The sequence below is a fragment of the Sinocyclocheilus anshuiensis genome, unplaced genomic scaffold (assembly GCF_001515605.1).
Source record: "Sinocyclocheilus anshuiensis isolate Anshui unplaced genomic scaffold, SAMN03320099.WGS_v1.1 scaffold687, whole genome shotgun sequence".
Lineage (NCBI taxonomy): Eukaryota > Metazoa > Chordata > Actinopteri > Cypriniformes > Cyprinidae > Sinocyclocheilus > Sinocyclocheilus anshuiensis.
The window spans coordinates 50,660-63,485 of NW_015551096.1; the positions used below are offsets into that span (position 1 = coordinate 50,660).

Here is a 12,826-nt window from a genome sequence, read left to right on the forward strand (position 1 = left end):
TTCTTACACCATGTGGTCATTTAGAAAGCACTAGCATTCAATACTGTTCACTCAAGTCAGCACAGCTTAAGCTCAATTAGCAAACAATTACCCAGGTGGAAACACTAAGAGTCAAAATTGGACACACATCAATCAGATCCTTCAATAAATAGATAAAAGGGCCCGAATCAGTTCACTGAGCTTTGGAACAATGGATCCACAGAGAAATGAAGGAATAGGTCAAAGAGGAAGAGGAGGAGGAGGAGGAGAAGGGAGAGGAGGAAGAGGGAGAGGAGGAGGAAGAGGAGGAGGAGGGAGAGGAAGAGGACATGGTGAAGGAGGAGGGAGAGGAGGGAGGACGTGGTGAAGGAGAAGGAGGACATGGTGAAGGAGGAGGAGGAGGAGGAGGAGGAGGGAGAAGAAGGGAAAGGAGACAAGCAGTCTCCGATGAAATTCAAGCCACTTTAGTTGACCATGTCCTTGTCCATGGTATGACTATGAGGGAGGCTGGGCAACGAGTACAGCCAAATTTGAGTCGCTTCACCGTCGCCTCCAAAATTTAAGGGGGTCTGAATACTTTCCGTACCCACTGTAAGTACAATGTAAAAACATGTATGTACACAATAAGTGCATTGTACCAAATTATTAATTTAAATGTAAGTACATAGTTGTTAAGGCCACTTAATATAAAGTGGGTCCGAATTTTTTGCCAGGACTATACAGCTTACTCAAACAGACTTGTAAAAAGCACTATTAAAGTACTTGAGAGATAAATTACTGAAATCGAAGAAGGAATTATTGAAGAGATTCAGAAGAAGTGGAGCAATTAAGAGGAAAAAAGACTGTTTTGGCATCTCTGTTCAATGAAAGAGCAAAAGGGGCTTTGATAAGAGCCCGGTTTTCTTCAATACGAGAAATAGATGCTCCAAGGTCATATTTTTTGAACTTGGAGAAGAAAGAAGGAGAAAGAAAACTTATGCTACCTTGAAACTACCAGACAGGACTTTAACAACTAATCCAAAAGAAATGAGAAACCATGCAAAAGACTTCTATACTGATTTATTCAAAGCAAGAGACTGCGACATTAATTGCATGGATGACCTACTAAGAAATTTGCCAAAGCTCACTGATGATCAGAGACGATGGCTTGATGCGCACATTCAATTAGACTAAATATCAGAGGCTGTAAAGAAACTCTCTAATGGTCAGTCTCCTGGCATCGATGGACTTCCCTCTGAGTTTTATAAGCAATTCTTGACTCTTTTAAAAGAGGATTTACTTGATGTTTTTAGAAAGTTGTAGAAGAGCGGTTTTATCTTTATTACCTAAAAAAGGTGACCTTGGATTGTTAAAGAACTGGAGACCGGTAGCCTTACTGTGCACTGATTATAAACTTCTTACTAAGTGTCTTTCAAATTGTTTAAAACATTTTTTAGAGTATGTTATTAATGATTTTCAAACTTATTGTGTGCCAAAAAGAACAATAATGGACAATCTGTTTTTTGTGCGTGATGTAATGAATTTAGCAAATGCTAGTAATGAGGATGTACGTTTTCTGTCAATTGATCAAGAGAAAGCTTTTGATAAAGTTGATCATTTTTATTTATTTGAAACTCTTAAAGCATTTGGTTTTGGTGTGAATTTTATTTCTTGGATTAAATTGTTATACACTGGAGCTTCAGCATTGTTAAAGGTTGGAAGTGGGCTAAGTTATCCAGTGTTAGTTCATAGAGGTATAAGGCAAGGTTGTCCTTTATCAGGACAGTTGTACTCTTTGGCAATTGAACCTTTACTATACAAACTTAGGGAGAAATTGCAGGGGCTTTCAGTTAATGGTTGTGAAAATAGACTATTTCTGCCTATGCTGATGATATAACTGTTTTTATAAGAAGTGATGCAGATGTTATGAATTTAACAAATGCTTTAAACATTTACGAAAAGGTTTCATCAGCCAAAGTAAATTGGGAAAAGAGTGAAGGATTTTTATTAGGAGATTGGCAGGGGAGAACTTCCAGGGGGAGTTAAATGGGGAAAAGAGGGTTTGAAGATGTTGGGAGTGTTTTTAGGAACAGAGCAATATAGGCCAAAAAACTGGGAGGGTATGGTGGAAAAAAATGTGTGACCGGTTGTCTTGATGGTCGTGGGTGCTACCCCAGCTATCTTATAGGGGAAGGGTATTGGTCACGAATAATCTGGCTGCATCTGCATTATGGCATAAAATGAATGATATGGATTCCCCAGAAAGTCTTGTTAAAGAGCTACAAAGAAAGTTAATTGACTTTTTCTGGGATGGACAGCATTGGAAAAAATCTGCTGTAATTTTCCTACCTATTCAAGAGGGAGGACAAGGCCTGATAGACATTGAGAACAGAATAAAGACATTCAGACTTCAAACAGCACAAAGATTGCAGTATGCGGAACCGTGCTGGGCTGATACAGTGCGCGCTGTGTTGAGAAAAATGAATGGCTTCAGCTATGATGTGCAACTGTTTTTGATTAAACTGGCTAACATGGATTTGAGGGATTTGTTGCCCCATTCTACAAAACTGTTTTGAGAGCATGGACTTCAGTTTTTAAAGTCAAGAGGGATCTCTCAAATATTTTACTTTGGACAGAGAATGAACCTCTTTTTAATAATCCGCTGATACCAGCACAGGTACTGGAGTCCAGGAGCATACAGAATGTAATGGCAAGAGCGGGGTGTGCAAGAGTTGCCGATTTAAAGAATGGTGCAAACTGGAAGAGTCCAGAGGAAATGTGCAAGATGACAGGCATCAAGTCTATAAGGATTACAAAGAGAATAATAGACAGAATTGTTTCAGCATTACCTTCTGTCTTCAGACAAAGCCCAGAGGAAAATGAAGTTCCTGAACAGAACAGAGGGAGTCATTTTCCCCAAGTGGAAATTTCAGCAGCGGTGGATGCAGAGCCAGAGGAAGGTTCAATTCTAAATTTCAGGACTCCTGTGCTGGAAGCTTTTGAGACCGTTTCAAAAAAGGCACTAAATAATATTTGTGTGAAAGTTTCTCACTACAACGTACTCAAAGATTGCAAAGAGACAAAGTGGTCAGGTTTGCTCGGGCCAGACTCATCCCCTAGTGGCTGCTGGAGGTCCCTGTACAAACCTTCTATAGAGAAACGCACTGCGGATCTCCAGTGGAGGGTTGTCCACTGGGCAGTAGCTACAAACAGACATGTGGCACACATTGACCCCACTGTAGGGAAAGAATCCCCTTTTTGTGGTACTGATGAGTCAATAGATCATTTGTTTTTAAATTGTCTAAGGTTAAGAGGGTTGTTTCAGGTCTTAGACGGGTGGGTTAGAGATTTGGGAGTGCATTTTAATAATGAATTATTCATTTTTGGACCGAAATATGTTGCTTCAGACAAGAAAAAAATCTTGTTAATCAATTTTGTGTTAGGAGGAGCAAAGATGGCGATATGGTTAACACGGAAAAGGAAATTGAAAGGAGAGGTGGTAGTAGGTCCTGAGGTGGTTTTAAAGGCTCTTATAGCAAATAGAATCAAGGCAGAGTTTGCATATTTTAAACTGACAAATAACCTGGACATATTTATTGAAATTTGGGCTTTGAATTATGTTTTGTGCACAGTGGATTATGAGAATGAACTGGTATTAAATTAATGAGGGGTTTTTGTGACTGTTAAACATGCTTAAATGAGGATTGTGTTTTTTGTGGGTATATATGCGTATGTGTATTTGAAAGAATAAATATATGTATGAGTTTTTTTTTTATGTAAATGGATTTGTTACAGTTAAATATTGGTTGAGGTATGTCTACACAGTGTAATTTATAAATAAAGGTGTGTTAAAGGTCTCTGTCTGTGTCTCTCTCTCTTGCTCTCTCTCTCTGCGCTGTGGGTGGAGTCCAGTGAATGGCAGTGGCTGCAGGCTGTAGCACAGACTCAAATCAGTTCAGTTCTTCACCACAAACACACCTGACAGGTAAGTTCAGTGATTTCTCCATGTAAAGAGCTGCACTGTTTTTCCTGTATGTGTTGTGCTGTTACTCTGGTAATAATCCTGAGAGTGTGGTGGGTGTTTTAATGATTTTAATGATTGGGACACAGCCGGATCGACTCAGAGTCACTTAAAAGGCTGTAAAATCCGATCTCTTATTGATCTGATCAGATTTGAACTCTTAGATGAGTGTGATGTAGAGTTATTATATTCTTCATCATGAGATGAGCTTTGTGCGCCTCTACACTGAACATTTCAGTAACACTTTACAATAAAGTCCCATTAGTTAATGCATTCAATGAGCAATTCATTTGTTACAGTGTTAATTCATCTTTAAATTAGTTAATAAAAATACAACTACTCATTGTTAGTTCATGTTTGCTCAGGTCCATTAAATATGAACAGATACAACCTTTGATTTTAATAATGTATTTGTAAATACTGAATTAACTTTAACTGCCTTAGAAGTATTTTTCATTGTTAGTTCATGTTATCTAATGTAGTTAACTAAAGTAGTGTAACCAGTGTTACCAAATGTTCCGTTTAAATTGTGTGAGTTTCACAGATTTTAGTTGAAGATCACGTAAGAGTTTGGCCTTTGAAAGATCAGGTCAAACATTCTCAGATTTTTCCTTCATGAGCTGATGGTGATTTAGGTCTTGTATCTGGAGAATTGAGACGTCACATGTCACCTTTATTTATATAGCGCTTAACAATACCGATTGTGTCAAAGCAGCATATCACTGTCACGGGTGCACTGCTGAGCGGACTGAGGAGCAAGGAACGAAGAGAGATGGGTTTAATTAAAGCCTCGGGAGGCCATGGCGGAGCAGGGGACTCGGGAGGCCATGGCGGAGCAGGGGACTCGGGAGGCCATGGCGGAGCAGGGGACTCGGGAGGCCAAAACGGATCAGGAGCCTCGAGAGGCCATGGCGTAGCAGGGGACTCGGGAGGCCATGGTGGAGCAGGTAGTTTAGGAGGCCATGGCAGAGCAGGGGACTCGGGGTGCCATGGCGGATCAGGAGCCTCGGGAGGCCATGGCGGAGCAGGAGCCTCGGGAGGCCATGGCGGAGCAGGTAGTTTAGGAGGCCATGTCGGATCTGGAGCCTCGGGAGGCCATGGTGGAGCAGGTAGTTTAGGAGGCCATCTGAACAATACCGGACCCTGGAGCACACACAGGGAACACTATTTATACACACAGGAGGAGGGGATGACGAGACACACCTGGGAGCAATGAAACATCATGGGAAACACCTGGGACAAATTAAACATGGGAAAGGAAGGCACATGAGGAGCAAAACAACCACAAAACACGGAACAGAGTCTGACAATCACATGTCATATCATGGGAATTAGTGCTGCTGTCTCAGTCTTGGATATGAAGCAATAGAATTACATTTACATTTACACTGAAGCATTTAGCAGATGCTTTTATCCGAAGTAACTTATAAATGAACAGAAGCAGAATCAAACCAACAATCGGGCAACAACATGCGAGTGCTGTGAACTCGTCTTTTCCAGTTGTTGTTGTATTTTTTTATTAATTAAACCAATGGGAATGATATTTGAATTATCGGCACATTTTGAAACTTACATTTGATTGATAGTTTACATATTTACAGAGGTAGAAAACAGGAAGTTAAATAAGAACACAGTGAGAGCATGTGGGTTATGTACACTTACAAAATTACCAAAATGATAATTTAAGTCTTGAAAGTTTAGTTCCTTCCCATATTTTATGTGCTATGAGCAATTTATAGACTTTTTCATGCTGCCGAGGTGCATTGCTGAAAATCCCTTTGTCATCGTGTGTCACTATCAATTCAATCACACAGTTGATATCCCAGAATATATTAATATGATTCAAGCACACTCAAAAATGTTCAAGATTTTTCCAACATCATTCATCATCTGATATGTTATATGAAGTGATGTGTTTTCTCTCCATCAAATCTAGAGATTACTACTCTATGAATTTGCTCTTTGTGTATGAGTCAGTTTTTAGACTGATAACATAGTCGTAGGAAATGATTAAAAACATATTTTCCAGGCTTTGTCATTTTTTTGAATTTGTACCTGTAAAGTTTCACATCTTGTTTATGGTTTCCTTCCATCCCAAATATACACACAGACACTTATTTGACGCCCATCATGTTTCATAAGTCAGTCCTGAGCATGAGAGGCAGAACGTCATTGTTTTTATGCCTGATTGTTGTGTTTTATGGGATGACAATTGTCTTGAAGAGCGTGCGAGTGCGTCTGACTCAGGAGTGTGTTGATCTCCTCGCTCGACCGGTCCGACCAGCTGCTCTATTGTGTTTTGTGTGGAATGACAGAGATGTGTGTGAGAATGCGCTGCTGTTTTGTGTTTGTTATCTATCACATGACGCCACACCGCCCACAGCTCCCCAGAACACCTGACACAGGTCTCTGATTTCTAGCTGATGCTAATTCATATTAACAGCTGCATTACAGATTTAGGAAATGATCTTTGAGTTCATGTTTTATTTAGTTTAAGTTATTATTATTCAATTGATTTTAAATATATAATGTATATTCAATAATATATCACATTCTTTCCATATAATATAATGTTATATATCATATTGTATTATATTGAATATTATATTGAAAGATTGTAATAATTAACATATTTGAACACTTTTGAATGAAGTCTCTTCTGCTCACTAAGACTGCATTTATTTGATAAAAAATACAGTAAATATTATGAAATATTATTACAATGTACAGTAAAACAGCAGTTTTCTGTGTGAATATCTGTTAAACTGTAATTTATTTCTGTGATGCGCAGCTGTATTTTCAGCATCATTACTCCAGTCTTCAGTGTCACATGATCTTCAGAAATCATTCTAATATGCTGATTTGCTGCTCAACATTTACATATTTTAATTATTGCAAACTTTTGACTGGTATTATATTATATTATATTATATTATATTATATTATGTTATATTATGTGTGTGTGTGTGTGTGTGTGTGTGTGAGTGTGTGTGTGTGTGTGTGTGTGTGTGTGTGTGTCTGTGTGTGTCTGTGTGTGTGTGTCAGTTCAGGGTTATTTGTATCCCTTCTTCAAACTGCTGTGAAATGTTTCTTGTATATCATGTCAAGCTGAAAACATGAGACAAACGAAACTCCTGTTTTCAGTAATTAAATTTAGAGATCAATGTATGGGCAGCAAATTAGCATTCCATTCATCTGGCGTTTTTTTTGTTTCCCTAAGAGTTGTATTTCACACAAATGTCTAAGAGAAGGAGATCTGTCCTCATGAGAACGCCTCTGATGTTCCTGCTCCTGTATGTGGGAGTGATGGGTTTCGGTGAGTCCACAATTATCATTTATATTTATATTAATGAATGAAAAACAGCACACTGATCAACAAAAAGGTGCATAATGTACATGTTATGAGTGTCTGGATGGTTATTTCATGCTCTGGATTACCTGAATGTGATTGCTCAGTGGTGTCTTTCAAACATTGTCATGACTGTTTAATGTATTTATTTGGTAGTAGCTGTGTAATGCGCAGGTTAAATGCAGGCTTGATCTCTCCATCTGAGTTTATTTTATTCAGTAACTGTACATTATCACAGATGTAAGTCGTGACTCTCTGTCTCTCTCTATTTTCAGGCAGCGTATGTTCAGCAATGCAGAGGTCGGTGAAACGCTTCAGATATTTCTATTATGCAAGCTAAAGAAACCTTGGTGACAAAAGGAACCATCCAGAATGCAGTCTTTCTTGTGTTTTATGTTGTTGTTGTGAAATGACTTGACATTTCTGACTTTCATCCATAACCATGACCTATCGCTCACTTGCCATTCAGCTCTGTTTCCTCCCTCTGCCCACATTAATCTCATCTCATTTCATGATTCACAGTCAAACCAGTGGAACCAGTGCTGGACTTACAGCAGAACAATGCACTGATGTGAGTTCACACACACACACACACACACACACACACACACACACACACACTGCTTTGGTAAGACAGGAGCTAAACACACAAACTCACTATGAACTAAACAATAATGCAAGATGAGCAAAGTCATATTACAAAGAACTCTAATGCAGTTTTTTAGCATTAAAGAACTAAAATGACACAATCAAAGACTAATCAAAACCATTAACAAGACACATGTAGCAGCAGAAGAACACTGGAGATAGACACAAACAGGCTGATGGGACAACAAGCCTCCAGACAGAAACGTGAAACCGAAGGGAACATGACCACTCTTTCTAAATAAAAGTAGTCTGGACAAAAAACAGATCACAGACACAATGAATCCTCACCACTCCCATCAGCCACTGGGGAAAGCCTGTGGAACATGTTACTTATAGACTCTAAGCCCCTCTAGAGCAGCTCCTGCTGTTCAGATAACGTATAAAACATGGGAATGATGCTTTCTGTAGAACTCTGAAGAGCAGGATAGAGGCAAAATCCAGGCTGACAGGAGAACAGGATCAGGTCAAGCCACATCTGTTTATATAGCACTTTATACAATGCTGATTGTTTTGAAGATGCCTCACAGTGTTAAACAGGAAAACAACAGTGTTAATGTTGTACAATTCATCAGTTATGAAACCAAATCTGTAAGGCAGCTCTACAAAAGAGACGTGTCGTTCAATTCAGTTCAAGTTTTGTTCTCATCTGATAGTGTCAGTCTAGTTTAATCAATATTACTGAATACTGAGTGTCTTTTAAACCCCAGCTCATCAAGCCAGTGGTGACAGTGGCAAGGAACCCAAACTCCTGCCTGAAATATAAGCTTTTTTTAATGCTATTTGAGCATAAGAAACATTTATGGGACAGTTCATGTCAGATTTTGTTACTGGTGTGAAATATGTCATTTAAATGTGAGAGTTTCTAGTGGTTTTTGAGATTTCAGGATTTCTCCATTCAAGTTGAAAGAACTTGGTCTTGGGTGCCTGAAATAGATGCCCGGAGGTGTTGCAATTGCGTGCAAACAGACTTCCCTGAATGGGGTTTTTCATGCTGTAAGCTCTCATTCTCTTAATCGGTGCTATTTTTATTGCTGTCTCAGTTGGACGGTCCCATGCAGAGCTTCCTGACGTGTGCAGGCGTCCCATCAGAGCCTGACGCAGACCACATCCTGAACCTGAAGGGACTCATCAGCGCCGCTCTGGACGTCTACTCCTTCATGGTACACCAGCACTCACACACACACACACACATATCCCATGAGCCTTCACTGCTGCGGCTCCGCCGTGACGCTGTCTGTCTTGCAGCGCTCCAGTGTGGCCGGCGTGCCGGTCGTGGATTTGTCGGGAGGCATCAGTATGAGCGAGGATCATGTGATCAGAGCGTGGCTGGACATCAAACTCACTCCTCTGCTGTCGTCCATCTCCAGAAACTTCCTCACATGCCTCAGCAACAGAAACTTCAGCTGCAGCGTCTACCAGACTGTGTATGACAACACGCATATGTGCATTTAATACACTAGAAGCAGAATATGAATGAGGACTTCATTGTGTATGTGTGTGTTTGACTGTGTCTGCTTGTTGTGTGTATAGTGTAAAGGAGTTGAGTCAGCATTTCTCCGGTCTGGATCCAGTGCGACAGAAGTGGATCTATTCTTTCTTCATGTACCCATTTCTCTCTAGAAACACATCCTCAGGTAACACTTCACCGGCGTGTTATGTTGTGAAAATTTTCAGTCCATGATGTTTGTGTTCTTGAAGGTTTTGTGCAGGTTTGATTGTGTGTTGTTGTAGGTTGTGTAGATCTGGAGGACAGCACTGAGGACTGGCTCATGAAAAACTTCGGCTCGTTCTCGGTCATGGCTCAAGTGCGAGATTTCACATCCATCAACGTGCTCTTCAGTGGGGTAGGAACACTCTTTTGCATCTGATGATATCCTGATGCTCATTCAATGGCAATGATGTCCTGAGGTTCTTCCCTGTCTTGTCAGCTGGAGGTTTTGCACCTCTTGAGTCCAGAACAGAAGGCAGAGCTTCTCCTTCATCCGGAGGTGGTGGGCTTGACAGACAGCTCCCTCGGCCTGGTGTTTCAGAGTTTGCTTTCCTCTCTGATGCCCTCTGAGGATCCATGGCCTTCAAATAACAGCACAGTGTTTTATATGAGCACTGTTCCATCCGCCTCACCTCAAGACCCTCTCGGACAGGTAAGAATCATGCCAGTCACAGTCTCACAGATGTAGATCAGGACTCGAGATCCATTTTCCTGCAGAGTTCAGCTGCAACCCTAATCAAACACACCGGAACAAGCTACTCAAGGTCTTCAGGATTAATAGAAAGTTACAGATGGTTTCGTTTGATCAGGGTTAAAGCTGAACTCTGCAGGAAAGTGGATCTTGAGGGCCAGAGTTGCCCAGCTCTGATGTAGACGAGTAGTAATAGTAGATGTTTGAGAGACTATGATATGCTAATCTACTGAGATATTGAATGATTTTTCTGTTCTTACATGTGGCTTCAGGCGATGCATGGATTCATGACGGCATTTAGTCCTGTCGGGAGTTTTGTTAGACAGTTTGTGTCCTTGACGCAGCAGGTAACAGCACACACACACACACATTCGTTAAGGCATTATAAACCCAAACCCCATCTCCTGAATTCTGCTGTCTATGTCTTCTCTCTTCCTTAAGCAAAACATGAACAGCATGCGGAGCACCACACTGGTGCAGGCCATGATAAACCTGACGCTCGCCGAGCTCGCTGCGCCGTTCAAGCAGAATTTCAGCCAACAGCTGGTCACTTTTGACCCCATGAACGTTAACGACTGGTTCACACATGTGGTTTCTCCCGTACTCCGGCGATTCCTTCCTCCTGGCCAGATAGAAATCCACCCCAACCTCATGGCTGTCTTCCATAACCAGTTGTGAGTTTAATATGCTAGTACTGTCATAGTTAACCAAAAGCTTCCTCTGATAAAGTAATGGGAACATGTTTTCTTTAGCTACATTGAGACGGGGATGGGTGCTGGAGCCCAGAATGAAAGTCAGGACATCTGCAGTGTCTTTATTGATAATAGAACGTGTGGGGTAAGCTAAACACATGCTGGAAACATACATACACATTATTCCAAGCATGTTCTCTGCTGGCATGACATCATAATTTCATATGATAGCTCACACAGTGTGCTTGTCTTCCCAGCTGACGGACATGGTGGAACATGTGGCCACTGTCCTGCACTGCGCAGCACGCTCAAACCTCACGCTCAACGAGGAGACGCTCCTGAATGTCTTCCTGCATCTCTCCCAGAACTTCAACGCTCTGCTGCAGGAGCTCTCCATGACTGTAAGATCTGCCAGACCTCACATCAGCTGTGTACAAACCAATGCATTGAATGAGGAATGTTTTTAAAACAAATTCTTCTTGCATGTTGCTTCTTGCCACTCTCCCAGAACTTCAGTTCCCAGAGTTCCACCTTCAGTGACATCCTGGACCAAATGGTTCATGACGCCTTCACGATGAGCAACTTGCAGGATGAGTCGTTTGTGAGATTATGGTTCCAGATCAAGTTAAAGCCTCTTCTCTCCACACTGACTCCAGAATATCTCACATGCCTCAGTCACAAAGAGTTCAGCTGCCAAACCTTCCAGATACTGTACGTCCACTGAACGCATAAGTGCTAATCCCACCAGATGAACTCTATTCTCAGCTGACCTCCACTCTCACCTGACCTGCATGTTGTCCTTTCAGTGTTTCAGAACTCAGTGACAACATGCACCTGATGTCAGAAAAAGGTGCGCAGGATGTTTATCAGTATTTCATCTCATCCTTCCTGAGCCGACAAAATGTTTCAGGTACATCTATCCATCTGTTTATCCATGAGTTTATCCATCTATCCGTCCATCCATCCATCTATAAAAATATGTTACCAACATGTTTTCAGGTGGCTGCCCCGCGGAGAACAGCAGCATCTGGGTTACTCTGAATCTTGGTGAATTTTCAGAGTTTGCAACGTTGAGTGAAATGTACCAGCTGAACCAAGACTTCAATGCTGTGAGTTACCCACAATCCCACTGACAAGAACATCTCAGTTTGTTTTATTCTATCTCTAAAATGTCAATTTATCTCAATTCTTGACCTTCTCATCTGATTGATGAATTGGATTTCTGTTAAAGGGGTCATGAATTGCCTTTATTTTTTTATTTTGTACTGTTCTCTGAGGTCCACTTATAATGTTATCAAGAGATTTATATTAAAAAAAATCATTATAATTTAGAAGTAATAGGCTATTATCTGTTCTGTTTTAACCCCCTCATCAGAACACTCTGTTTGAATAGGCGTGGCGGATTGTAGACTCGGAAGTAAACGCCCACTGCTGTGATTGGCTAACAATTGTGTATGTTTGACAGCCTGCATTCCTCACAGATGGACGCATAAATACTCAGTACATATCAAACGATCTGTTTAACAGACAAAGCAATAGTGATCCCGTAATAAAAACAGTTTCTCACACTTGTGTGTTGCGACATTACTGTCGGATCCAATATAGTCGCACAGCATTGTCTTTTAGTTTCAATCTTTCTGAAAATCCCACATCAAATTGTACCTTGTTTTTAAACGAATCCGCGGTAAAATGAAGTGAACAAAGGACCAAGTTCTTACTGGCGCGGTCTGGAACTTTATTCATCCACTCATTCCTAATGTTGGGATCAGAAGGAAGGCAATGCAAAGACTGTTTTTCCACAACTTGGCACTGCACAGCATCTTGTTGTCTTCAGAGCATCTTTATCGTTTGGCTTCTGTGTAGACCTGAGTTCACCTGTCGTTATTTACACTACAAGCGCGAATCGGTGGGTGGAGCAAAACAGGCAGCGGTGTAGAATCGGGGGGCGGGGCTGAACGGGCAGTGATGTAGAATTGGG

General features: G+C 41.0%; 1 pseudogene; it reads left to right on the plus strand.

Moving 5' to 3' along the window:
• Positions 1–3,912: 3,912 nt before the first annotated feature.
• LOC107662687 (uncharacterized) overlaps positions 3,913–12,826 on the plus strand; it is a 34,909-nt pseudogene continuing 25,995 nt past the window's right edge.